A 26223-nucleotide genomic window follows, 5' to 3' on the forward strand; every position below is an offset into this window, starting at 1 on the left:
TTAGATTGCTGAACTGAAATTTTACAAGCTGAAATACATCAAGGAAGAACGGAAAAAAGGAGAAAGAAGAAAGAAAATATAACAAAGAAACTGAATTCGAATCAAAAGAGAATGAAACTACAATTGCTTTATTACAAAAGATCTTTGAATCACAAACCCTCAATTCGAACTCACCTTCTCTTCTAGCTTGCTTGTCTTGAACTTCCTTCAGCCCTTCTTCTTCTTCTTCCTTGCACCTAGCTTTCTTCTCTTCTCTTCTCTCAAGGTGGCCGAACCTCTAAGAGTGGGAGAGCCTTCCTCTCAAGCAATTGAACACTCTCCCCCCTCCTAGAGGCCTCCTTATATAGTTTTTCAAGGGGGCTCTTGCCCCTTCTTGTAGCCTCTAGAATGGGGTGTATTACACCCCTTTCTTGAACTTTCTAGAGCTCTCTTGAAAGCCTCCTAAGGGCTGCTATTTGGGCTGCACTTAGGCTCTCTCTTAGCACATGATAGCTATACATTGAGCTGCTCTTTTGGGCTGAGAATGGGCCTTCCTTGCTGGGCCGAATTCTACTCTTAGCTAGGCTTTTTTTCTTGGATTTTTTTCAAGGAATCCACTTGCTCTTCTTGGGCCGAAGTGCTTTCTCTTGCTTCCACAACCGGGCTGAACTGAAATTGGTCTTTTTGAACCTTCTTTTCTTGCCTTTTTCTTTCCTTTTCTTGGATTAATTATCCCTGAACTTATTCTTAGCATTAAGCTAAATTAAGGCAAAAATTAATAAAACCGGCATAAAAATCCATGCTAAAGTCCTCAAAAATTATAGATAAATTGTAAGTTCATCAGACTTATACAGTTTATGACACACAGAAGTGAAAAGAAGAGCATCACCTATGATCCCGAGATTGAATGAACTCTCCGTCGCCGTCTTATAGCTTCTAAGGAAGGGAGAGCTGAAAGTGCAGAGATGGCCAAACAAAGGACCATGATGGATTATGCCAAACCATCCCTTACTGGGCAGCCTCGAGCATTGTGAGACCAGCAGTAGCTGCCAACAATTTTGAAATAAAACCAGCTATAATTCAGATGATTTAGAATACAGTTCAGTTCTGCGGCTTAGCTCATGAAGACCCGAATACTCACATCACCAACTTCTTGGAAATATGTGACACATTCAAGCACAACAGGGTTAGTGATGATGCGGTGAGGCTCAAATTGTTTCAGTTCTCATCGAGGGACAAGGCTAAGACGTGGCTGAATTCTCTCCTAGCTGGATCGATCTCTACTTGGGATGAAATGACCAGTTGTTTCCTATCCAAGTATTTCCCTCCGTCCAAGACAACAAAGATGAGGAATGATATCACCACCTTATTTCAGCAGGACGGAGAGTCATTGTATGAGTCAGGGGAGCGTTACAAAGAATCACTAAGGAAGGTCCCTCATCCTCGACTTCCCGTATGGTTGCAAGTTCAAACATTTTATAATGGGTTGACCGAAGCCAACAAAACTATTATGGATGCTGCAGTTGGGGGATCCATTATAACAAGACCCCTGAAGTTGCCCATGCACTCATTGAGGAGATGGCTGCAAACAACTACCAATGGCATTTCGAGAGAACCCAAGTTAGGAGACAACCCTGACTTCATAATGTAGACACCTATACAACACTGTTTGCACAAATCGGTGCCCTCAGCAAGAAGATAGATGAAATGCCATTGGCAACCATGCATGTTTAGACCGTAGCCTGTGAATGGTGTGGGGGTGGTCACATCAGCACTGAATGCCAAGTAAAAAATTAGTTCTTGTAGTCCCCTGAGCAGGTAGATTATGTTGGTAACTTGCAAAGGCAGCAAGGCAGTTAGTGCCCTCATGCTTTTAACCCCGTTTGGAGGAGTCACCCGAATCTGTCTTGGCAAAATCAAAATGCGGTGAAACCCTTTCCCCAAAATTTCAATCAGTCGGAGAAGAAATCTAATCTAGAGGAGCTAATAACCAAGTTCATAGTAAGTGCAGAAATGAGATTCTAGAACCAAGAAGCATCAATCAAGAACTTGGAGAATCAAGTGGAATTGGCACAAATGATATCGGCTAGAGTACCAGGCACTTTACCCAGCAACACTGAGGCAAATCCAAGAGAGTAGGTGTAGGCCATTACCTTGAGGAGTGGTAAGGAGCTGTAAGAGGTGGAGAAGAAGGCAAAGGAAGAAAGCAAGGTGGGTGCAACCCTAGAAACTGAAATGGAGGAAGAGCAATCTGAACCAAAGAAAGAGAAAAGTCAACAACTGCAAGTACCATTTCCCTATAGGCTTTAGCAACACAAATTAGAAAAAGAATTCGGTAAGTTTCTTGAAATTTTTAAGAGTTTACATATTAACATTCCTTTTGCAGATGCTTTAGCCCAAATGCCACTATGCAAAGTTCCTGAAGGAGATATTGGCAAACAAAAGGATACTAGGAGACGCGGCTACAGTTGTGCTGAATGAAGATTGTTCAGCAATCCTCCTTAACAAGCTGCCCCAGAAACTGAAAGATCCAAGGAGTTTCACTATTCCTTGCACTATAGGCAATTTGAAAATTAATAAGGCATTGTGTGATTTAGGAGCTAGTATAAATTTGATGCCATATTTGGTTTTTAGGAAATTGGGGTTGGGTGAACCCCAACCCACTAGAGTTGCATTGCAATTAGCTGATAGGTCCATCAAGCATCCTAGGGGAATCATAGAAGATGTGCTTGTTAAAGTTGATAAATTCATTTTTCCATTAGATTTCATAGTATTAGACATGGAAGAAGACGTTGATGTCCCACTTATCCTAGGGTGGCCCTTCCTAGCTATGGGAAAGGCAACGGTTGATATCCAAAAAGGATAACTCAGCCTTAGGATTCAAGACGAGGAAGTAACTTTTGAAATGTCCGATACTTTGAAACATGCATCTTCTATTGATGAATCATGTTATATGATAGATGCCATTGATGATGTGGTTGATGGATGTTTTCAGGTCAACGGTCAGCACCTCAAACCATATATAGTGGATGGAGCATTGTCTACCCCACCAACTGTGTACCTAGATGTTCATTGATCCCACTAGACTATTGAGCTTCAGATAGAAAACAAGCGCTTATTAGGAGACAACCCAATGCTGATAAGTAGCTTTTATTATTATGTGTTTATGCTTTTCTTTTTTTTTGTATCATTCGAGTTTCTTTTCTAGGATGTTAATTTTGTAGATTGCAGATCTCTTTGAGTGTTTATCATTCTCTCCTCCTAGTTTCTTTTGGTTCTTAGCAGCTAGAGGGTCCAATCGAAGGAGCCACTCCAGATTTCAGAATGCTCTTCAAGAAAGTTCTCTAAACCGCTTAAATGCTTGAAGTTCAACTGCTCACATTGTTGAATTCATCTTAAGATTCTATCTCTATGAACATTGAGGGCAATGTTCTGAAAAAATGATAGGATCCATCTAATGGACGCCATGAAGGGTGCGGAATGGGTGGGCGAATTTCAAAAAAATTTCCTACCTTCTTCCAATTGGGAATCATATTCCCTAAATTTAGAATACAATATTCAAGGATTCTACTTGAACCATAATCAAACCAGATCTGAACTAAAAGGAAACAGGAAGGATTATACCTGATCCGGAGAGACAATATCTCCCAAAGTTGGTGTTCATGCCCAAAGAAGAAACCAAGATCCACTCCTGCTGAAGATGACATAGCTGTGGATGGAACGGAACCAGCAAGGTGCATCCTACACACTGGATTCTTCGCAAGAATCCCCTGGAAACCTTGAACACAGAACCTTTTTGGCCTTTCTTGCAAGACTGTTGTAAAAGAATGGTTAGATAGTCTTGTATGCCCTTAGCTTCAATTGGATTTGATATACTTTTGTTATTTAGTGGAAATAAATTAAAGTGCATGTTTGATTCATGTTGTTTGGTATAATTCTGTGTAAGACCCCAAAACTGGACACTTATAGAAACTTGTGTTAGTTTTAAATGTTCACAGCCATTGGATAAGTCTGGGGAGATTTATCCTGCCAAGGCTGATACTGGTGTGCCACCAAGTGTTGGGATGGCTTGTTTCGGCCATCAGGGTAAGACCCAAGGCACATGCAGTATGGGATTGCTTGAACCCTTGAACCGGACCAGATTTCCAGTATTGCCCTAGACCTTGGAGACAGATGGGCAAAACTAGAAAGTTACACCTGACCCTAGACTCAATTATGACACATCACTAGGTGTCGGATCGGGCTGTCTTTGATGTGTCAATCAGTGAGATCCTTAGTGGGGGTCAAAACTTGGACATGTTGGGGTAGTCTGAGAATTCATCTGAGTGAGTGGTCATAGTGACGGGATCAGCCCCTTTGTCGGACAATGATAATGATAGGTAATACACTCTCTCTAATGGAAACCAAACTGCCGGCAGTTGATTTCAATCGTTGGAATTTTGTTTTGCAAAATAAGATATATATATATATATATATATATATATATATATATATATATATATATATGTATATGTACGGTTTCAAAAGATTTGCAAAAGGTTTTAATTCCCAGGATCCATGTGAGTAGAGAGTGCGGCATTGTTCCTTGTAGCTGAAGGAGAGGTCTTCTCTTGTCGGGCGGTGCTTGATCATTAAGGGCTGAGAGGTTAAGTGTAAGACCATTTAGGATAATACCTGATGGGCTAATCTTGCACCTGCCCACAGTCCCTGGGTTTTTATAAGATGGCTTGGCCCAGGGACATCTTAATGTAAGTGTTGGGCCCATAGGGTCCATGTGATGGGCTCAAGGGGGTCACTGAGTCTTTCAGTGAATTCGGCTGGGCCTTGTATTAAAGGCTGGGCGGAACCCATGTGGCTGGTGTGTAGATCAATGCTTGGGTCCTACGCCATACAAAGAAGCCCAACTGGGCAGTAGGTTGGAAACTAGTTAAACACTGAACACTTAATGGGCCAAAAGCCCATTTCGAACTGGGTTGATATGATCACCAGTTCATAGGGTGAATCTGAGATTAGTGTTAGTAAAAGGATTGGGTCTTTGACCTTATCCACTCTAAGAGACCAATTCAAATTAGATTTGAATCTGGTAACCTCCTGATAAGATCAGGAGTTAACTAACTTAATCTGCATATAGGATTAAAATTAACCTCTATCCAAATACTGATTTGGATTGGGATAAATCCCAAATTATTGGGAGGTTTCTTAATCAAGAAGAAAGAGGCGAAAACCCTAGTAGAAATATCAGATTTTGAACTAGGGGGTTTTGAGTAAGCAAGAAATGTTAGACAGTTTTGTATGCCCTTAGCTTCAATCTGATTTGATGTACTTTTGTTATTTAGTGGAAATAAATAAAGTGCATGTTTTATTCATGTTGTTTGGTTTAATTCTGTGTAAAACCCTAAAACTGGACATTTATAGAGACTCATGTTAGTTTTAAATGTTCACAGCCGTTGGATAAGTCTGGGGAGATTTATCCTGCCAAGGCTGATACTGGTGTGCCACCAAGTGTTGGGATGGCCTGTCTCAGCCACCAGGGTAAGACCCGAGGCACATGCAGTATGGGATTACTTGAATCCTTGAACCGGACCAGATTTCCAGTATTGCCCTGAACCTTGGAGATAGATGGGCAAAACTGGAAAGTTACACCTGACCCCTAGACTCGATTATGACATTTCACTAGGTGTTGGATCAGGCTGCCTTTGGTATGCCAATCAGTGAGATCCTTAGCGGGGATCAAAACCTGGGTATGTTGGGGCAGTTTGAGAATTCATCTGAGTGGATGATCATAGTGACAGAATCAGCCACTTTGTCGGACAAAGGGTAATGATCGGGAATGCACTCTCTCTGATGGAAACCAAACTGCCGGCAATTGATTTCAATCGTTGGAATTTTGTTTTGCAAAATTAATATATTTATATATATATGTACGGTTTCGAATTGTTTGCAAATGGTTTTAATTCCCGGGATCCATGTGAGAGGAGAGTGCGGCACTATTCCTTGCAGCCGAGGGAGAGGTCCTCTCTTGTCGGGCAGTGCTTGATCATTAAGGGCTGAGAGGTTAAGTGTAAGACCATTGAGGATAATACCTGATGGGCTAATCTTGCACCTGCCCACAGTCCCTGGGTTTTTATAAGATGGCTTGGCCCAGGGACCACTTAATGTAAGTGTTGGGCCCATAGGGTCCATATGATGGACTCAAGGGGTTCATTGAGTTTTTCAGTGAATTCGGCTGGGCCTTGTTTTAAAGGCTGGGACGAACCCATATGGCTGGTGTGTAGATCAATGCTTGGGTCCCACGCCATACAAAGAAGCCCAACTGGGCAGCAGATTGGAAAGTAATTAGACACTGAACACTTAATGGGCCAAAAGCTCATTTCGAGGTGGGCTGATATGATCACCCATCCTTGGGGCGAATTTGAGATTAAAGTTAGTAAAAGGATTGGGCCTTTAGCCTTATCCACTCTTAGAGACCAAATTCAAATTAGATTTGAATCTGGTAACCTCCTGATAAGATCAGGAGTAAGCTAACTCTATTTGCAGAAAGGATTAAGATTATCCCCTATCGAAATACTGATTTGGATAGGGATAACTCCTAAAAAGGAGGTTTCTTAATCAAGAAGAAAGGAGGAGATTTCCAACCACCTTGAAGAGGTATAGGATATCTCCTGCGAATTAAGATCAGATCTGATTCTTACTCTCAAAAAAAAAAAACAGAAAAAGCAGTTCAGCCTTTTTCGTTTTGGAAATCTCCTCCTGCCGCCGCCATCTGCCATTGCAAGATTAGATCTTTGCAGAAAAGAAAGTCAAGAAATCTGTTCTTGACATCAGTCTTGCAAGAAAGACTGAAAAAGATTCAGTGTTTAGTACTTCCAGAGGATTCTTAAGAAGGATCCAGTGTGTAGGACGCACCCTGCTGGTTCTGTTCCATTCACAGCTGTGTCATCTTCAGCAGGAACGGATCTTGGAGCATTCTTTGGGCGTGAACACCAACTTTGGTAGATACTGCTTCTCCGGATCAGGTATATTCCTCCCATTTATCTTTTCGTACAGATCTGGTTTGATTATGGTTCAAGTAGGATCCTTGAATATTGTATTCTAAATTTAGGGAATATGATTCCTAGTTGAGAGAAGGTAGGAAATTTTTGAAATTCGCCCACCCATTCCGCAACCCCTTTATGGCGTCCATTAGATGGATCCTACCATTCTTTCAGTGGTATCAGAGCCACAGGTTCGAATCTTGAACCAAAAGAAAATCAGATCTGACCCTGCGTAGATGGATAGAAGGTGTTCTTTCAGGATTTGCGCAGATTGTTTTGTTTTTTTCAAGAAACTGTTTCTTGTTAAGGGCGATTGATCTGAAATTAATTTTATTAAATCCAAAATTTATTTAGAATTGTTCTTTATTTATTTTGTTTTAATGGACTGTTCGAACCTGGAGATCACAGTGCAGATTTGGCGCAGATAGTCTGCGCACCCTTTTTCTTTCTATTTATTTATATTCGGTTTGTAAATAATTTTTTTTATTTTTTTTTAGACTGAATGTATAGGATTTGATCAAGAATGTAATTAATAGAAATATGAGTTCTGTTATTTTTTCTTGATTAAAGAAGAAGGAAGAAGAAGGCGGTGCTGGAGATTTGCAGTTGGAGAAATCGCTTTCTGCGATTTGCAGTTTGTGAAACTGCAACCCTTGTGATTAACCTCTGTTTTGCAGGTGGTGCAAACAGTCCATAGTTTGATTTGTGATTGTTTGAAATCAAAATTATTAATTTCAGATCTTTCATGAATTAATTCTTGAATTGAAAATCAGTTTTGGATCCTCTCGGACTAGATTGGACCAAAACTGTTTGGACCGAATCTGGGGTTCGATAGGGACTGTTTTTCAGTCTGTATTTCTCACACTTGCTGTTCCAAATCTGATGTTCAATTACAGGGATTAATTCGGCCCACCTGTAAAGCCCAGTTTTAAAGGGTTAAAACTGCAAAAGGCCCAATACTGTGAGATAAGCTGTATGGGCCGAACTGCTATCTGCGATTCAGCCCATACACCTAGTAGTCATTAATTGTTAATGACTTAGATTTTAAATGGACTATTCAATGGGCTTTACAGCAGTTAATTGATTGGATCAATTCCTCCTTTACATGTGATGTTTGGATGTTTGATGTGCTGCGACCATGGGCCATAAGTAATTGGCCCATGAAGACTCGTTAGTGGCTCTTGCGCACACCATGGCTGAATGCACATCATTGCCATAGTGTCCTTCAAGGTCATTGGATGTCCCCTCTTTGCTTGGTGGGCCCCACAACCCTAAAAAGGGATGCGTACGGAACCCCTAGCCGATTAAGGCCCACCAGAAATCTGACTTTATGAAAGTCAGTGGGAGCCACTCTAGTTTGACCTAAATTAAAACTAGGGCATTTTTGTTCCCTCCAGCAAATATGAATGCATGTGATAGGGAGACCCATATGATGGACTCTCTAAAGGCCTTCTGTCATTAGCACAATGATGGGTCCTTCAGTAATGAGGAAACGCACCATAAAATTGGGCTATCCATTTGCTATTGGATCTATTAGAGTGTTTCATAAGATGATAGGGGCGTCATAGACCGATGTGGGAGGGGCTTCACCAGAAAATGGGAACTCTCTCACGGTACCTTGGCGTAACCTGAATATGATGGGTAAGCACTCACTGGATAGAAAGGTTTACCTGAAAACGGCTCTGAACCTTGTCTGACAGAGGCCAAAGGGAAACTCATTTGATGAGTGGATATGATCCGTCACAGAAAGGTGGTGAGGTTATGCAGCTGAAACAGTTGGCTTCATGCACCCCATGTGATTTCCCACATTTCCAGAGACATTTCGTCGTCTCCGTCACTGAGAAAGGAGAGAAATCTCAGAGATGAACAAATGGGAATGGAACATAGATTAAAAACCATATCTATGTAGGTAACATGAATCAAACTAAGGTTGTGGACTAATGATTTTGCTATTTTATCAAAAAATGGCAAACGGTCAATTTGCAAAGCTTCTAGACGATAACAAGCTAAAGGGACCAAACTATGCCGACTGGTACAGAAATCTTATGCTGGTCCTAACTTCCAAAAAGTTAGACAAGGTAGTGAAAAATCCTGCACCGGAACGTCCGGGTGATAGGGCTTCTGAGGCCCGGAGGAGGGACTACCAAGAGTGGGAGGATAAGAACTCCCTAGCCCGCTGCTTTGTCGTTGCCTCATTAGACAAGTCAATACAGAGGCAGTTCGATCAGATCAAACTAGCCAAGGACATATTGGACAGTCTAAGAACAATGTATGAAGAGCAGAACCGTTCTACTTGACAGAAGGTCCTGAAATTGTTCATGACCGCGCAGATGACCAAATGGCAGAAAGTTCATGACCATTGTCTTCGGATGATGGGTTACATTAACGAACTTGAAGCTCTTGGATCCGGGCTAGATCTTGGCATGCAAGTGGATGCCATCATCAATTCTTTGCCCTCTTCCTTCAATGCGTTCACAATGAACTACAATATGAATAAGCTGAATGTCAGCGTCCAGGAACTCAGCAATATGTTGCAGAGAGCCGAGGATCTACTCAAGAAGGATGAGCCTGTGGTTATGCTTGCTGAAGCTAACAAATCGGGCAAGAAAAAGAGAAAGGCAAAGAAGCCTCAGAAGAAGGCTACCAATCCTAAGAAGCAGAAGAAGAACAAGGCATCCGATGTCTGTCACTTCTGCAAGCAGACCGGCCACTGGAAGAAGAATTGTCCTGCCTACCTGGAATCTAAGAAAGGTAACATCGAAACTTGTGTCATAGAAACTAACTTGTTAGTTACTTCTGTGTCCTGGTGTGTTGACTCCGGGGCTTCAACTCATGTGTGTAACTCACTGCAGGGGTTCAAAGTTAGCAGAAGGTTGAGTGAAGGTGAAGTGACATTATTCTTGGGAACAACTGCAAGTGTTGCAGTAGCGGCAATAGGAACCGTAGAATTAGTTTTTGAAAAAGGAATGCTTGTACTTAAAGATTGTCTTTATGTACAGAACTTGAGAAGAAATTTAATTTCTGTTTCAAAACTGTGTGCTGATGGATATACTGTTTATTTTAGTATTATGATTACTATTAAACGGAATAATAAATTCATCGCATGCGGGGAACAAGAGAATGGTCTCTATGTTCTACATCCTTCTCTGGAAACTAACTTAACCGAAACTACGTCGGTCGAAAATCCCAAGAAAAGGAATCATGATACAGTAAGTCCCACGTGCCTCTGGCATTACCGACTTGGCCATATCGGTATTGACCGAATCACAAGGTTGGTAAAGGATGGTCCTTTGGATTTTCTAACTGTAGAAAATCTTCCCACTTGTGAACCTTGCCTTCAAGGTAAGATGTCTAAGTGGCCATTTGACGGTAAGCCTGAAAGATCTGAAGGCACACTTGACCTAATACATACTGATGTATGTGGTCCCCTGAGTGTTAGGACACGGAATCAACACGTGTACTTCATCACCTTTACAGATGATTTTTCACGATATGGTTACGTGTACCTAATGAGACATAAGTCTGAATCATTTGAAAAGTTCAAAGAGTTCAGACAGGAAGTCGAGAAACAGTTAGGGAGAGAAATTAAGGCCCTTCGATCAGATCGAGGTGGCGAGTATCTCTCTGACGAATTCAGGGACTACTTAAAGGCCAATGGGATAGTGTCACAATTAGCTCCTCCTGCTACACCTCAACTCAACGGTGTTTCAGAGAGGAGGAATAGGACCTTGTTAGACATGGTCCGGTCACTTCTCGTACGCTCACAATTACCCACATCCTTTTGGGGATACGCATTAGAGACTGCTATCTACGTGCTGAATCGGGTTCCAACCAAATCAGTTCCTAAAACTCCATATGAACTTTGGACCGGAAGGAAGCCAAGTGTAAGACACTTGAAGATTTGGGGTTTTCCTGCACACGTTAAAAGAACAAGTGCGGACAAGTTGGAATCTAAAACCAGTCGTTGCCTGTTTATAGGCTACCCAAAGGATTCGGTGGGTTATCTATTCTATGACCCGAGTGAGCAGAAAGTGTTCTGCAGTCGAAACGCCCAATTCTTAGAATCCGAATACATCATGGACACTCACCGTCAGGAAATAGTTCTTGATGATGAGAGCTCAGGAGCAGTGGGAGATGTCCCACAAGTTTCAGGTAATGACCAACCTAGAAGGTCCACCCAGGTATCCAGATCACCAGTCCGATATGGTTATGACCAGGATACCTACCTGGTGGAAGCCTTGACTAGTAAAGAGGATCCCGTGACTTACGCGGAGGCTATGTTAGACATAGATTCCCAGAAGTGGGTGGAGGCCATGAGAGCTGAGATGGACTCGATGGAGACCAATTGAGTCTGGACTCTAGTAGATCCACCCTCTGGGGTAAAAGCAATTGGTTGCAAATGGATCTACAAGAGGAAGAAGGGCCCCGATGGGAGGATTGAGACCTACAAAGGTCGCTTGGTGGCGAGAGGGTATACTCAGAAAGAAGGCATCGACTATGAGGAAACCTTTTCGCCCGTGGCCATGCTTAAATCCATTAGGATCCTGCTAGCTGTAGCAGCGTACCATGACTATGAGATTTGGTAAATGGATGTCAAAACCACGTTCCTGAATGGAGATCTTAGTGAAGATATCTACATGCAGCAGCCGCAAGGCTTCATTGTTGCTGGTCAGGAACACATGGTATGTAAACTTAATAGATCCATATATGGACTTAAGCAGGCTTCTAGGAGTTGGAACATCCGTTTTGATTCTGCAGTCAAAATGTTTGACTTTGAGCAGAATCCGGATGAGCCCTGTGTTTACAGGAAGTCTAGTGGGGATAAGATCACCTTTTTGGTGTTGTACGTGGACGATATCCAGTCATTGGGAATGATGTAGGAATGTTGACTTCGGTCAAGGTATGGCTATCACAGCAGTTCTCCATGAAAGATCTTGGAGAAGCTTCATACATACTGGGTCTTCGACTCTATAGAGATAGATCGAAGCGGATAATTGGATTATCCCAGGCTGCTTATATTGACAAAATTGTCAAGAGGTACAACATGGAGAACTCCAAGAAAGGAAACGTTCCTTTCAGGCACGGAGTCACTCTCTCCAAGAAGATGTCTCCCAAGACTTCTGAGGAGATTGAGAGCATGAGAGACGTTCCCTATGCCTCAGCCGTAGGGAGCATCATGTATGCCATGCTGTGCACTCGCCCTGACATTGCTCAGGCAGTGAGTGTGGTAAGTTCACTGCATGTTCTAGGGTATACCGATGCCGATTTCCAGTCGGATCCAGATGATAGAAAGTCTACATTTGGGTATGTTTTCACGATAGGATCGTGTCCTGTTTGCTGGAAAAGCAGCAAACAGGGGTCCACTGCAGACTCCACAACCGAGGCCGAGTACATTGCCGCAAGTGAAGCTGCCAAGGAAGCCGTGTGGATGAAGAAGTTCATACACGAATTGGGAGCGATTCCATCCAGCACATCTCCCATCCCGTTGTTGTGTGACAACAATGGAGCGATCGCCCAGGCTAAAGAGCCTCGGGCTCACTCAAAGTCGAAGCACATCGAGAGAAAGTACTATGTACTGCGGGAGATCGTTGGTAGAGGGGACGTCCTGATTCAGAAGGTAGCATCAGCGGATAATGTGGCAGACCCATTGACTAAGCCACTGACACAGAAGGTGTTTGAGAAACACGTGGAAAGTATGGGACTCCGGCTTGTACCAGATTGGACCTAAGTGCAAGTGGGAGCTGTTAGACAGTTTTGTATGCCCTTAGCTTCAATCTGATTTGATGTACTTTTGTTATTTAGTGGAAATAAATAAAGTGCATGTTTTATTTATGTTGTTTGGTTTAATTCTGTGTAAAACCCTAAAATTGGACATTTATAGAGACTCATGTTAGTTTTAAATGTTCACAGCCGTTGGATAAGTCTGGGGAGATTTATCCTGCCAAGGCTGATACTGGTGTGCCACCAAGTGTTGGGATGGCCTGTCTCAGCCACCAGGGTAAGACCCGAGGCACATGCAGTATGGGATTACTTGAATCTTTGAACCGGACCAGATTTCCAGTATTGCCCTGAACCTTGGAGATAGATGGGCAAAATTGGAAAGTTACACCTGACCCCTAGACTCGATTATGACATTTCACTAGGTGTTGGATCAGGCTGCCTTTGGTATGCCAATCAGTGAGATCCTTAGCGGGGATCAAAACCTGGGTATGTTGGGGCAGTTTGAGAATTCATCTGAGTGGATGATCATAGTGACAGAATCAGCCACTTTGTCGGACAAAGGGTAATGATCGGGAATGCACTCTCTCTGATGGAAACCAAACTGCCGGCAATTGATTTCAATCGTTGGAATTTTGTTTTGCAAAATTAATATATTTATATATATATGTACGGTTTCGAATTGTTTGCAAATGGTTTTAATTCCCGGGATCCATGTGAGAGGAGAGTGCGGCACTATTCCTTGCAGCCGAGGGAGAGGTCCTCTCTTGTCGGGCAGTGCTTGATCATTAAGGGCTGAGAGGTTAAGTGTAAGACCATTGAGGATAATACCTGATGGGCTAATCTTGCACCTGCCCACAGTCCCTGGGTTTTTATAAGATGGCTTGGCCCAGGGACCACTTAATGTAAGTGTTGGGCCCATAGGGTCCATATGATGGACTCAAGGGGTTCATTGAGTTTTTCAGTGAATTCGGCTGGGCCTTGTTTTAAAGGCTGGGACGAACCCATATGGCTGGTGTGTAGATCAATGCTTGGGTCCCACGCCATACAAAGAAGCCCAACTGGGCAGCAGATTGGAAAGTAATTAGACACTGAACACTTAATGGGCCAAAAGCTCATTTCGAGGTGGGCTGATATGATCACCCATCCTTGGGGCGAATTTGAGATTAAAGTTAGTAAAAGGATTGGGCCTTTAGCCTTATCCACTCTTAGAGACCAAATTCAAATTAGATTTGAATCTGGTAACCTCCTGATAAGATCAGGAGTAAGCTAACTCTATTTGCAGAAAGGATTAAGATTATCCCCTATCGAAATACTGATTTGGATAGGGATAACTCCTAAAAAGGAGGTTTCTTAATCAAGAAGAAAGGAGGAGATTTCCAACCACCTTGAAGAGGTATAGGATATCTCCTGCGAATTAAGATCAGATCTGATTCTTACTCTCAAAAAAAAAAAACAGAAAAAGCAGTTCAGCCTTTTTCGTTTTGGAAATCTCCTCCTGCCGCCGCCATCTGCCATTGCAAGATTAGATCTTTGCAGAAAAGAAAGTCAAGAAATCTGTTCTTGACATCAGTCTTGCAAGAAAGACTGAAAAAGATTCAGTGTTTAGTACTTCCAGAGGATTCTTAAGAAGGATCCAGTGTGTAGGACGCACCCTGCTGGTTCTGTTCCATTCACAGCTGTGTCATCTTCAGCAGGAACGGATCTTGGAGCATTCTTTGGGCGTGAACACCAACTTTGGTAGATACTGCTTCTCCGGATCAGGTATATTCCTCCCATTTATCTTTTGGTACAGATCTGGTTTGATTATGGTTCAAGTAGGATCCTTGAATATTGTATTCTAAATTTAGGGAATATGATTCCTAGTTGAGAGAAGGTAGGAAATTTTTGAAATTCGCCCACCCATTCCGCAACCCCTTTATGGCGTCCATTAGATGGATCCTACCATTCTTTCAGTGGTATCAGAGCCACAGGTTCGAATCTTGAACCAAAAGAAAATCAGATCTGACCCTGCGTAGATGGATAGAAGGTGTTCTTTCAGGATTTGCGCAGATTGTTTTGTTTTTTTCAAGAAACTGTTTCTTGTTAAGGGCGATTGATCTGAAATTAATTTTATTAAATCCAAAATTTATTTAGAATTGTTCTTTATTTATTTTGTTTTAATGGACTGTTCGAACCTGGAGATCACAGTGCAGATTTGGCGCAGATAGTCTGCGCACCCTTTTTCTTTCTATTTATTTATATTCGGTTTGTAAATAATTTTTTTTATTTTTTTTTAGACTGAATGTATAGGATTTGATCAAGAATGTAATTAATAGAAATATGAGTTCTGTTATTTTTTCTTGATTAAAGAAGAAGGAAGAAGAAGGCGGTGCTGGAGATTTGCAGTTGGAGAAATCGCTTTCTGCGATTTGCAGTTTGTGAAACTGCAACCCTTGTGATTAACCTCTGTTTTGCAGGTGGTGCAAACAGTCCATAGTTTGATTTGTGATTGTTTGAAATCAAAATTATTAATTTCAGATCTTTCATGAATTAATTCTTGAATTGAAAATCAGTTTTGGATCCTCTCGGACTAGATTGGACCAAAACTGTTTGGACCGAATCTGGGGTTCGATAGGGACTGTTTTTCAGTCTGTATTTCTCACACTTGCTGTTCCAAATCTGATGTTCAATTACAGGGATTAATTCGGCCCACCTGTAAAGCCCAGTTTTAAAGGGTTAAAACTGCAAAAGGCCCAATACTGTGAGATAAGCTGTATGGGCCGAACTGCTATCTGCGATTCAGCCCATACACCTAGTAGTCATTAATTGTTAATGACTTAGATTTTAAATGGACTATTCAATGGGCTTTACAGCAGTTAATTGATTGGATCAATTCCTCCTTTACATGTGATGTTTGGATGTTTGATGTGCTGCGACCATGGGCCATAAGTAATTGGCCCATGAAGACTCGTTAGTGGCTCTTGCGCACACCATGGCTGAATGCACATCATTGCCATAGTGTCCTTCAAGGTCATTGGATGTCCCCTCTTTGCTTGGTGGGCCCCACAACCCTAAAAAGGGATGCGTACGGAACCCCTAGCCGATTAAGGCCCACCAGAAATCTGACTTTATGAAAGTCAGTGGGAGCCACTCTAGTTTGACCTAAATTAAAACTAGGGCATTTTTGTTCCCTCCAGCAAATATGAATGCATGTGATAGGGAGACCCATATGATGGACTCTCTAAAGGCCTTCTGTCATTAGCACAATGATGGGTCCTTCAGTAATGAGGAAACGCACCATAAAATTGGGCTATCCATTTGCTATTGGATCTATTAGAGTGTTTCATAAGATGATAGGGGCGTCATAGACCGATGTGGGAGGGGCTTCACCAGAAAATGGGAACTCTCTCACGGTACCTTGGCGTAACCTGAATATGATGGGTAAGCACTCACTGGATAGAAAGGTTTACCTGAAAACGGCTCTGAACCTTGTCTGACAGAGGCCAAAGGGAAACTCATTTGATGAGTGGATATGATCCGTCACAGAAAGGTGGTGAGGTTATGCAGCTGAAACAGTTGGCTTCATGCACCCCATGTGATTTCCCACATTTCCAGAGACATTTCGTCGTCTCCGTCACTGAGAAAGGAGAGAAATCTCAGAGATGAACAAATGGGAATGGAACATAGATTAAAAACCATATCTATGTAGGTAACATGAATCAAACTAAGGTTGTGGACTAATGATTTTGCTATTTTATCAAAAAATGGCAAACGGTCAATTTGCAAAGCTTCTAGACGATAACAAGCTAAAGGGACCAAACTATGCCGACTGGTACAGAAATCTTATGCTGGTCCTAACTTCCAAAAAGTTAGACAAGGTAGTGAAAAATCCTGCACCGGAACGTCCGGGTGATAGGGCTTCTGAGGCCCGGAGGAGGGACTACCAAGAGTGGGAGGATAAGAACTCCCTAGCCCGCTGCTTTGTCGTTGCCTCATTAGACAAGTCAATACAGAGGCAGTTCGATCAGATCAAACTAGCCAAGGACATATTGGACAGTCTAAGAACAATGTATGAAGAGCAGAACCGTTCTACTTGACAGAAGGTCCTGAAATTGTTCATGACCGCGCAGATGACCAAATGGCAGAAAGTTCATGACCATTGTCTTCGGATGATGGGTTACATTAACGAACTTGAAGCTCTTGGATCCGGGCTAGATCTTGGCATGCAAGTGGATGCCATCATCAATTCTTTGCCCTCTTCCTTCAATGCGTTCACAATGAACTACAATATGAATAAGCTGAATGTCAGCGTCCAGGAACTCAGCAATATGTTGCAGAGAGCCGAGGATCTACTCAAGAAGGATGAGCCTGTGGTTATGCTTGCTGAAGCTAACAAATCGGGCAAGAAAAAGAGAAAGGCAAAGAAGCCTCAGAAGAAGGCTACCAATCCTAAGAAGCAGAAGAAGAACAAGGCATCCGATGTCTGTCACTTCTGCAAGCAGACCGGCCACTGGAAGAAGAATTGTCCTGCCTACCTGGAATCTAAGAAAGGTAACATCGAAACTTGTGTCATAGAAACTAACTTGTTAGTTACTTCTGTGTCCTGGTGTGTTGACTCCGGGGCTTCAACTCATGTGTGTAACTCACTGCAGGGGTTCAAAGTTAGCAGAAGGTTGAGTGAAGGTGAAGTGACATTATTCTTGGGAACAACTGCAAGTGTTGCAGTAGCGGCAATAGGAACCGTAGAATTAGTTTTTGAAAAAGGAATGCTTGTACTTAAAGATTGTCTTTATGTACAGAACTTGAGAAGAAATTTAATTTCTGTTTCAAAACTGTGTGCTGATGGATATACTGTTTATTTTAGTATTATGATTACTATTAAACGGAATAATAAATTCATCGCATGCGGGGAACAAGAGAATGGTCTCTATGTTCTACATCCTTCTCTGGAAACTAACTTAACCGAAACTACGTCGGTCGAAAATCCCAAGAAAAGGAATCATGATACAGTAAGTCCCACGTGCCTCTGGCATTACCGACTTGGCCATATCGGTATTGACCGAATCACAAGGTTGGTAAAGGATGGTCCTTTGGATTTTCTAACTGTAGAAAATCTTCCCACTTGTGAACCTTGCCTTCAAGGTAAGATGTCTAAGTGGCCATTTGACGGTAAGCCTGAAAGATCTGAAGGCACACTTGACCTAATACATACTGATGTATGTGGTCCCCTGAGTGTTAGGACACGGAATCAACACGTGTACTTCATCACCTTTACAGATGATTTTTCACGATATGGTTACGTGTACCTAATGAGACATAAGTCTGAATCATTTGAAAAGTTCAAAGAGTTCAGACAGGAAGTCGAGAAACAGTTAGGGAGAGAAATTAAGGCCCTTCGATCAGATCGAGGTGGCGAGTATCTCTCTGACGAATTCAGGGACTACTTAAAGGCCAATGGGATAGTGTCACAATTAGCTCCTCCTGCTACACCTCAACTCAACGGTGTTTCAGAGAGGAGGAATAGGACCTTGTTAGACATGGTCCGGTCACTTCTCGTACGCTCACAATTACCCACATCCTTTTGGGGATACGCATTAGAGACTGCTATCTACGTGCTGAATCGGGTTCCAACCAAATCAGTTCCTAAAACTCCATATGAACTTTGGACCGGAAGGAAGCCAAGTGTAAGACACTTGAAGATTTGGGGTTTTCCTGCACACGTTAAAAGAACAAGTGCGGACAAGTTGGAATCTAAAACCAGTCGTTGCCTGTTTATAGGCTACCCAAAGGATTCGGTGGGTTATCTATTCTATGACCCGAGTGAGCAGAAAGTGTTCTGCAGTCGAAACGCCCAATTCTTAGAATCCGAATACATCATGGACACTCACCGTCAGGAAATAGTTCTTGATGATGAGAGCTCAGGAGCAGTGGGAGATGTCCCACAAGTTTCAGGTAATGACCAACCTAGAAGGTCCACCCAGGTATCCAGATCACCAGTCCGATATGGTTATGACCAGGATACCTACCTGGTGGAAGCCTTGACTAGTAAAGAGGATCCCGTGACTTACGCGGAGGCTATGTTAGACATAGATTCCCAGAAGTGGGTGGAGGCCATGAGAGCTGAGATGGACTCGATGGAGACCAATTGAGTCTGGACTCTAGTAGATCCACCCTCTGGGGTAAAAGCAATTGGTTGCAAATGGATCTACAAGAGGAAGAAGGGCCCCGATGGGAGGATTGAGACCTACAAAGGTCGCTTGGTGGCGAGAGGGTATACTCAGAAAGAAGGCATCGACTATGAGGAAACCTTTTCGCCCGTGGCCATGCTTAAATCCATTAGGATCCTGCTAGCTGTAGCAGCGTACCATGACTATGAGATTTGGTAAATGGATGTCAAAACCACGTTCCTGAATGGAGATCTTAGTGAAGATATCTACATGCAGCAGCCGCAAGGCTTCATTGTTGCTGGTCAGGAACACATGGTATGTAAACTTAATAGATCCATATATGGACTTAAGCAGGCTTCTAGGAGTTGGAACATCCGTTTTGATTCTGCAGTCAAAATGTTTGACTTTGAGCAGAATCCGGATGAGCCCTGTGTTTACAGGAAGTCTAGTGGGGATAAGATCACCTTTTTGGTGTTGTACGTGGACGATATCCAGTCATTGGGAATGATGTAGGAATGTTGACTTCGGTCAAGGTATGGCTATCACAGCAGTTCTCCATGAAAGATCTTGGAGAAGCTTCATACATACTGGGTCTTCGACTCTATAGAGATAGATCGAAGCGGATAATTGGATTATCCCAGGCTGCTTATATTGACAAAATTGTCAAGAGGTACAACATGGAGAACTCCAAGAAAGGAAACGTTCCTTTCAGGCACGGAGTCACTCTCTCCAAGAAGATGTCTCCCAAGACTTCTGAGGAGATTGAGAGCATGAGAGACGTTCCCTATGCCTCAGCCGTAGGGAGCATCATGTATGCCATGCTGTGCACTCGCCCTGACATTGCTCAGGCAGTGAGTGTGGTAAGTTCACTGCATGTTCTAGGGTATACCGATGCCGATTTCCAGTCGGATCCAGATGATAGAAAGTCTACATTTGGGTATGTTTTCACGATAGGATCGTGTCCTGTTTGCTGGAAAAGCAGCAAACAGGGGTCCACTGCAGACTCCACAACCGAGGCCGAGTACATTGCCGCAAGTGAAGCTGCCAAGGAAGCCGTGTGGATGAAGAAGTTCATACACGAATTGGGAGCGATTCCATCCAGCACATCTCCCATCCCGTTGTTGTGTGACAACAATGGAGCGATCGCCCAGGCTAAAGAGCCTCGGGCTCACTCAAAGTCGAAGCACATCGAGAGAAAGTACTATGTACTGCGGGAGATCGTTGGTAGAGGGGACGTCCTGATTCAGAAGGTAGCATCAGCGGATAATGTGGCAGACCCATTGACTAAGCCACTGACACAGAAGGTGTTTGAGAAACACGTGGAAAGTATGGGACTCCGGCTTGTACCAGATTGGACCTAAGTGCAAGTGGGAGCTGTTAGACAGTTTTGTATGCCCTTAGCTTCAATCTGATTTGATGTACTTTTGTTATTTAGTGGAAATAAATAAAGTGCATGTTTTATTTATGTTGTTTGGTTTAATTCTGTGTAAAACCCTAAAATTGGACATTTATAGAGACTCATGTTAGTTTTAAATGTTCACAGCCGTTGGATAAGTCTGGGGAGATTTATCCTGCCAAGGCTGATACTGGTGTGCCACCAAGTGTTGGGATGGCCTGTCTCAGCCACCAGGGTAAGACCCGAGGCACATGCAGTATGGGATTACTTGAATCTTTGAACCGGACCAGATTTCCAGTATTGCCCTGAACCTTGGAGATAGATGGGCAAAATTGGAAAGTTACACCTGACCCCTAGACTCGATTATGACATTTCACTAGGTGTTGGATCAGGCTGCCTTTGGTATGCCAATCAGTGAGATCCTTAGCGGGGATCAAAACCTGGGTATGTTGGGGCAGTTTGAGAATTCATCTGAGTGGATGATCATAGTGACAGAATCAGCCACTTTGTCGGACAAAGGGTAATGATCGGGAATGCACTCTCTCTGATGGAAACCAAACTGCCGGCAATTGATTTCAATCGTTGGAATTTTGTTTTGCAAAATTAATATATTTATATATATATGTACGGTTTCGAATTGTTTGCAAATGGTTTTAATTCCCGGGATCCATGTGAGAGGAGAGTGCGGCACTATTCCTTGCAGCCGAGGGAGAGGTCCTCTCTTGTCGGGCAGTGCTTGATCATTAAGGGCTGAGAGGTTAAGTGTAAGACCATTGAGGATAATACCTGATGGGCTAATCTTGCACCTGCCCACAGTCCCTGGGTTTTTATAAGATGGCTTGGCCCAGGGACCACTTAATGTAAGTGTTGGGCCCATAGGGTCCATATGATGGACTCAAGGGGTTCATTGAGTTTTTCAGTGAATTCGGCTGGGCCTTGTTTTAAAGGCTGGGACGAACCCATATGGCTGGTGTGTAGATCAATGCTTGGGTCCCACGCCATACAAAGAAGCCCAACTGGGCAGCAGATTGGAAAGTAATTAGACACTGAACACTTAATGGGCCAAAAGCTCATTTCGAGGTGGGCTGATATGATCACCCATCCTTGGGGCGAATTTGAGATTAAAGTTAGTAAAAGGATTGGGCCTTTAGCCTTATCCACTCTTAGAGACCAAATTCAAATTAGATTTGAATCTGGTAACCTCCTGATAAGATCAGGAGTAAGCTAACTCTATTTGCAGAAAGGATTAAGATTATCCCCTATCGAAATACTGATTTGGATAGGGATAACTCCTAAAAAGGAGGTTTCTTAATCAAGAAGAAAGGAGGAGATTTCCAACCACCTTGAAGAGGTATAGGATATCTCCTGCGAATTAAGATCAGATCTGATTCTTACTCTCAAAAAAAAAAAACAGAAAAAGCAGTTCAGCCTTTTTCGTTTTGGAAATCTCCTCCTGCCGCCGCCATCTGCCATTGCAAGATTAGATCTTTGCAGAAAAGAAAGTCAAGAAATCTGTTCTTGACATCAGTCTTGCAAGAAAGACTGAAAAAGATTCAGTGTTTAGTACTTCCAGAGGATTCTTAAGAAGGATCCAGTGTGTAGGACGCACCCTGCTGGTTCTGTTCCATTCACAGCTGTGTCATCTTCAGCAGGAACGGATCTTGGAGCATTCTTTGGGCGTGAACACCAACTTTGGTAGATACTGCTTCTTCGGATCAGGTATATTCCTCCCATTTATCTTTTGGTACAGATCTGGTTTGATTATGGTTCAAGTAGGATCCTTGAATATTGTATTCTAAATTTAGGGAATATGATTCCTAGTTGAGAGAAGGTAGGAAATTTTTGAAATTCGCCCACCCATTCCGCAACCCCTTTATGGCGTCCATTAGATGGATCCTACCATTCTTTCAGTGGTATCAGAGCCACAGGTTCGAATCTTGAACCAAAAGAAAATCAGATCTGACCCTGCGTAGATGGATAGAAGGTGTTCTTTCAGGATTTGCGTAGATTGTTTTGTTTTTTTCAAGAAACTGTTTCTTGTTAAGGGCGATTGATCTGAAATTAATTTTATTAAATCCAAAATTTATTTAGAATTGTTCTTTATTTATTTTGTTTTAATGGACTGTTCGAACCTGGAGATCACAGTGCAGATTTGGCGCAGATAGTCTGCGCACCCTTTTTCTTTCTATTTATTTATATTCGGTTTGTAAATAATTTTTTTTATTTTTTTTTAGACTGAATGTATAGGATTTGATCAAGAATGTAATTAATAGAAATATGAGTTCTGTTATTTTTTCTTGATTAAAGAAGAAGGAAGAAGAAGGCGGTGCTGGAGATTTGCAGTTGGAGAAATCGCTTTCTGCGATTTGCAGTTTGTGAAACTGCAACCCTTGTGATTAACCTCTGTTTTGCAGGTGGTGCAAACAGTCCATAGTTTGATTTGTGATTGTTTGAAATCAAAATTATTAATTTCAGATCTTTCATGAATTAATTCTTGAATTGAAAATCAGTTTTGGATCCTCTCGGACTAGATTGGACCAAAACTGTTTGGACCGAATCTGGGGTTCGATAGGGACTGTTTTTCAGTCTGTATTTCTCACACTTGCTGTTCCAAATCTGATGTTCAATTACAGGGATTAATTCGGCCCACCTGTAAAGCCCAGTTTTAAAGGGTTAAAACTGCAAAAGGCCCAATACTGTGAGATAAGCTGTATGGGCCGAACTGCTATCTGCGATTCAGCCCATACACCTAGTAGTCATTAATTGTTAATGACTTAGATTTTAAATGGACTATTCAATGGGCTTTACAGCAGTTAATTGATTGGATCAATTCCTCCTTTACATGTGATGTTTGGATGTTTGATGTGCTGCGACCATGGGCCATAAGTAATTGGCCCATGAAGACTCGTTAGTGGCTCTTGCGCACACCATGGCTGAATGCACATCATTGCCATAGTGTCCTTCAAGGTCATTGGATGTCCCCTCTTTGCTTGGTGGGCCCCACAACCCTAAAAAGGGATGCGTACGGAACCCCTAGCCGATTAAGGCCCACCAGAAATCTGACTTTATGAAAGTCAGTGGGAGCCACTCTAGTTTGACCTAAATTAAAACTAGGGCATTTTTGTTCCCTCCAGCAAATATGAATGCATGTGATAGGGAGACCCATATGATGGACTCTCTAAAGGCCTTCTGTCATTAGCACAATGATGGGTCCTTCAGTAATGAGGAAACGCACCATAAAATTGGGCTATCCATTTGCTATTGGATCTATTAGAGTGTTTCATAAGATGATAGGGGCGTCATAGACCGATGTGGGAGGGGCTTCACCAGAAAATGGGAACTCTCTCACGGTACCTTGGCGTAACCTGAATATGATGGGTAAGCACTCACTGGATAGAAAGGTTTACCTGAAAACGGCTCTGAACCTTGTCTGACAGAGGCCAAAGGGAAACTCATTTGATGAGTGGATATGATCCGTCACAGAAAGGTGGTGAGGTTATGCAGCTGAAACAGTTGGCTTCATGCACCCCATGTGATTTCCCACATTTCCAGAGACATTTCGTCGTCTCCGTCACTGAGAAAGGAGAGAAATCTCAGAGATGAACAAATGGGAATGGAACATAGATTAAAAACCATATCTATGTAGGTAACATGAATCAAACTAAGGTTGTGGACTAATGATTTTGCTATTTTATCAAAAAATGGCAAACGGTCAATTTGCAAAGCTTCTAGACGATAACAAGCTAAAGGGACCAAACTATGCCGACTGGTACAGAAATCTTATGCTGGTCCTAACTTCCAAAAAGTTAGACAAGGTAGTGAAAAATCCTGCACCGGAACGTCCGGGTGATAGGGCTTCTGAGGCCCGGAGGAGGGACTACCAAGAGTGGGAGGATAAGAACTCCCTAGCCCGCTGCTTTGTCGTTGCCTCATTAGACAAGTCAATACAGAGGCAGTTCGATCAGATCAAACTAGCCAAGGACATATTGGACAGTCTAAGAACAATGTATGAAGAGCAGAACCGTTCTACTTGACAGAAGGTCCTGAAATTGTTCATGACCGCGCAGATGACCAAATGGCAGAAAGTTCATGACCATTGTCTTCGGATGATGGGTTACATTAACGAACTTGAAGCTCTTGGATCCGGGCTAGATCTTGGCATGCAAGTGGATGCCATCATCAATTCTTTGCCCTCTTCCTTCAATGCGTTCACAATGAACTACAATATGAATAAGCTGAATGTCAGCGTCCAGGAACTCAGCAATATGTTGCAGAGAGCCGAGGATCTACTCAAGAAGGATGAGCCTGTGGTTATGCTTGCTGAAGCTAACAAATCGGGCAAGAAAAAGAGAAAGGCAAAGAAGCCTCAGAAGAAGGCTACCAATCCTAAGAAGCAGAAGAAGAACAAGGCATCCGATGTCTGTCACTTCTGCAAGCAGACCGGCCACTGGAAGAAGAATTGTCCTGCCTACCTGGAATCTAAGAAAGGTAACATCGAAACTTGTGTCATAGAAACTAACTTGTTAGTTACTTCTGTGTCCTGGTGTGTTGACTCCGGGGCTTCAACTCATGTGTGTAACTCACTGCAGGGGTTCAAAGTTAGCAGAAGGTTGAGTGAAGGTGAAGTGACATTATTCTTGGGAACAACTGCAAGTGTTGCAGTAGCGGCAATAGGAACCGTAGAATTAGTTTTTGAAAAAGGAATGCTTGTACTTAAAGATTGTCTTTATGTACAGAACTTGAGAAGAAATTTAATTTCTGTTTCAAAACTGTGTGCTGATGGATATACTGTTTATTTTAGTATTATGATTACTATTAAACGGAATAATAAATTCATCGCATGCGGGGAACAAGAGAATGGTCTCTATGTTCTACATCCTTCTCTGGAAACTAACTTAACCGAAACTACGTCGGTCGAAAATCCCAAGAAAAGGAATCATGATACAGTAAGTCCCACGTGCCTCTGGCATTACCGACTTGGCCATATCGGTATTGACCGAATCACAAGGTTGGTAAAGGATGGTCCTTTGGATTTTCTAACTGTAGAAAATCTTCCCACTTGTGAACCTTGCCTTCAAGGTAAGATGTCTAAGTGGCCATTTGACGGTAAGCCTGAAAGATCTGAAGGCACACTTGACCTAATACATACTGATGTATGTGGTCCCCTGAGTGTTAGGACACGGAATCAACACGTGTACTTCATCACCTTTACAGATGATTTTTCACGATATGGTTACGTGTACCTAATGAGACATAAGTCTGAATCATTTGAAAAGTTCAAAGAGTTCAGACAGGAAGTCGAGAAACAGTTAGGGAGAGAAATTAAGGCCCTTCGATCAGATCGAGGTGGCGAGTATCTCTCTGACGAATTCAGGGACTACTTAAAGGCCAATGGGATAGTGTCACAATTAGCTCCTCCTGCTACACCTCAACTCAACGGTGTTTCAGAGAGGAGGAATAGGACCTTGTTAGACATGGTCCGGTCACTTCTCGTACGCTCACAATTACCCACATCCTTTTGGGGATACGCATTAGAGACTGCTATCTACGTGCTGAATCGGGTTCCAACCAAATCAGTTCCTAAAACTCCATATGAACTTTGGACCGGAAGGAAGCCAAGTGTAAGACACTTGAAGATTTGGGGTTTTCCTGCACACGTTAAAAGAACAAGTGCGGACAAGTTGGAATCTAAAACCAGTCGTTGCCTGTTTATAGGCTACCCAAAGGATTCGGTGGGTTATCTATTCTATGACCCGAGTGAGCAGAAAGTGTTCTGCAGTCGAAACGCCCAATTCTTAGAATCCGAATACATCATGGACACTCACCGTCAGGAAATAGTTCTTGATGATGAGAGCTCAGGAGCAGTGGGAGATGTCCCACAAGTTTCAGGTAATGACCAACCTAGAAGGTCCACCCAGGTATCCAGATCACCAGTCCGATATGGTTA

At 42.6% G+C, this 26223-nt stretch overlaps 1 non-coding gene across 1 annotated transcript; it reads right to left on the reverse strand.

The window, feature by feature from the left end:
- Positions 1–1321: 1321 nt before the first annotated feature.
- LOC148876887 (small nucleolar RNA R71) lies at positions 1322–1428 on the reverse strand. Its single transcript, XR_016106357.1, has one exon. It is a non-coding gene; the product is annotated as a small nucleolar RNA R71 (small nucleolar RNA).
- Between the last annotated feature and the right edge of the window lie 24795 nt (positions 1429–26223).

Source organism: Nelumbo lutea, chromosome 1 (assembly GCF_056320005.1).
Source record: "Nelumbo lutea isolate HS-2025 chromosome 1, American lotus-T2T, whole genome shotgun sequence".
Classification (NCBI taxonomy): Eukaryota; Viridiplantae; Streptophyta; class Magnoliopsida; order Proteales; family Nelumbonaceae; genus Nelumbo; species Nelumbo lutea.